Here is a 3,324-nt window from a genome sequence, read left to right on the forward strand (position 1 = left end):
TTTTACATTTACATTTTAGTCATTTGGCAGACGCTTTTAATCCAAAGCGACTTACAAGTGCATAGGTTCTACCATAAGTCAGAGCATCACATCCAGAAACTAGCAAAATACACAGGAAATGCTGTTCTAAACATAGTTGTCATCATTTTTATTTTTTTTTATTTTTTTTTGGGGGGGGGGGGGGTTAGACAAGGATAGGGATATCAGAAAGGAGGGGCAGGGGAAATCAGGAGGGAGGACTAAGGTAGAGTTTGAAAAGGTGGGTTTTGAGTCTGCGTCGAAATAGGGGGAGGGATTCTGCTGTTCTGACAGTGGTAGGCAAGTCATTCCACCACTGAGGAACCAGAACGGAAAACAGGCGTGAACGTGCAGCTCGACCGCCAGGTGCACGTAGAGAGGGAACCGTAAGGCGACCAGAGCTGGCAGACCGGAGTGGTCTAGCTGGGGAGTAGGGAGTGATCAGGGATTGTATGTAAGGTGGGGCAGTCCCCTTAGCAGCCTGAAATGCCAACACTAGGGCCTTGAAACGGATGCGTGCGGCAATGGGAAGCCAGTGGAGGCCAATGAGAAGCGGGGTGACATGAGCCGACCTGGGCTGATTGGTGATCAGGCGGGCTGCAGCATTCTGGACCAGCTGGAGGGGCTTGATGGCACACGCTGGGAGACCGGCTAGGAGGGAGTTGCAGTAATCCAGGCGGGAAATGACGAGCGCCTGGACTAGGAGCTGGGTGGCTTTCTCAGTCAGGAGATGACGGATACGGCGTATATTATACAGAAAGAACCTGCAGGTTCTGGCAGTGGAGGATACTTGTGGAGCCAGGGTGAGGCAGTTATCAAGAGTCACCCCAAGATTCTTTGCCGTACGGGAGGAGGAAACTACAAAGTCCTCAACAGTCAATGAGAGGTCGATTGACGGAGAGGACTTAGCAGGGATGTAGAGAAGCTCAGTTTTGGCAAGGTTGAGCTTCAGGTGATGGGAAGTCATCCACGCAGAGATATCAGCCAAGCAGGCAGAGATCTGTGTGGTGATTTGGGTGTCGGGGGGGAAGGAAATGAAGAGTTGGGTGTCATCAGCGTAGGAGTGATAAGAAAAGCCGTGGGAAGAGAGAGACATGGTGTATAGCGAGAAGAGGAGAGGCCCAAGAACCGAGCCCTGCGGGACTCCAGTTCGTAGGGGTTGAGGGTCGGAGACTGCGCCCCTCCAAGTCACCTGGTAGGAGCGACCAGAGAGGTAGGAGGAAAACCAAGCGAGTGCAGAACCTGTGACACCCATCCCAGACAGCGATGAGAGCAGAATCTCATGGTTGACTGTATCGAAGGCGGCTGACAGGTCGAGGAAGATGAGGACAGAGGAGAGGGATTTTGCTTTAGCAGAGTGGAGTGCCTCAGTGACCGCGAGCAGGGCGGTTTCAGTGGAGTGGCCACTCCTGAAGCCAGACTGGTTGGGGTCATGGAGATTGTTGTGGAGAAGATAAGTGGACAGTTGGGAGCAGACCGCCCGTTCCAGGGTTTTAGCGAGAAAGGGAAGAAGAGAGACAGGCCGGTAGTTGTTCAGGGCAGAGGGGTCAAGAGTAGGTTTTTTGAGGAGGGGAGTGACTCTGGCCCTCTTCAGGGAAGAGGGCATGGTGCCGGAAGAGAGGGAGGTGTTGATTAGAGAGGAGAGAAAAGGGAGAATGTCCTCAGATATAGATTGTAGGAGGGGAGAGGGGATGGGGTCAAGAGGACAGGTGGTTGGGCGGTGGGAAGTAAGGAGTTTCAGTGTGTCAGCGTCAGAGAGGGGAGAAAAGGAGGTTAGGGAGTTGGGGAGGGTAGGAGGGTCAGCAGGGGTGGAGGGTTGGGAGAAGGAATTGCGAATAGCATCGACCTTCTTTTCAAAGAAGGAGACAAAGTCATCAGGTGTGAGTGATGAGGGGGGTGGGGGGGAGGGGGGGCCAGAAGAGAGGAGAAAGTTGAAAACAGTTTGCGGGGATTAGAGGCGGCCGTTGTATCTTAACCCTACGTCAGAACTAGATCAGTTGGCGCATCCGGTTTACATTAAGTTATGGTGTAACTTATCATTTATATTTATGTAATTTATAATTTATATTCAAACTAGCCTATGTTTGAACTTACTACTGGTACAACAGGCTCCATTAGGCTATAGGCTGCCGCATGTAACTTATGTACTGTTAAAAGGTGGTTTTTGGCTTCACCAGCTGGCCTACTTGGATTCACAGATTTACGGCAAACTTAAATCTATCCAAAACAGGTGGAAAGACAACCTGTAATTCGTAGCAAATAAACTGAACCCCAGTACAGAGGCTGGAGCTGGATCAAAGAGACAAGTGAAAATACAGAAATGAACTAAAAAAAGGAGTCAGACTCCCATAAACTCTTCTCTTTGTGAAAATAAAAGAGTAATCTAACAAAGGGAGAGTCAGACTCCCACAAACACTTATCTCAGAGAACCAGCGATACCGGCTTGAGCATAACGAGAATTACACAGAGTGCTGTTAGAGGAGGGTTTATCAAGCAGGCTGATTGCAGAGAAATGATATGTAAGAAAATAGGCTTAAAAGGTTGTCAACCAACCACACCACCCCCCCAAGGGTTGGCACCCGATGAACCTTCAGCCCCCCGCCTGTGGAAATCCCGAACAAGCCCCGGGTCCAGAATGTTCCGGGACGGGACGCAACAGCTCTTCTCAGGTCCATACCCCTCCCAATCGACCAGGTACTATGCACCCTTGCCCACCTGCTGACTGGCCAGAATGCGGCACACAGTGTACACCAGCTGGACGTCTAGGGGTGGCGGGACCTCAACAGGCGCCAAGGCACTAATGAGCGAGCACTGGCTTCAGTCTGGAAACACTCTCATGGAGCGTAGGAGCTGCAAGCAGACGGTGACCGTGTTGATCTTCCGGGTAATCCTGAAGGGTCTAACATGATGGGGAATGAGTTTACGGGACTCACAGTGGCAGGTCTATGGTGGACAGCCACACCTATTGCCCCACCTGGTATGAAGGCACAAGGCGCTGGACGACGGTGCCGAACGGCGAGCACTTTCTGGCGGACAGAAGAGTGCAGGAGAGCCGGTCAAACCTTCCTCCATGTAGCCTTAAGATACCAGACGAAGTACGCAGCGTACAGCACCCCCGCGTCTCTATCGTGGTCCGGGAACAGCAGTGGCTGTTACCCAAACTGGGCCTTGAACAGAGAGGCCCAAGAATGCATTGCACAGGATGTTCCGCGTACTCCGTCCAGGCGAAGGGCCAATCCCAAAAGGAGGGGTTGGAGGAGGCCAGGCACCAAAGCGTGTTCTTCAGGGTCTGATTGGTGCGCTCAG

The sequence above is a fragment of the Conger conger genome, chromosome 4, assembly GCF_963514075.1.
Source record: "Conger conger chromosome 4, fConCon1.1, whole genome shotgun sequence".
In the NCBI taxonomy this organism is placed as follows: Eukaryota; Metazoa; Chordata; class Actinopteri; order Anguilliformes; family Congridae; genus Conger; species Conger conger.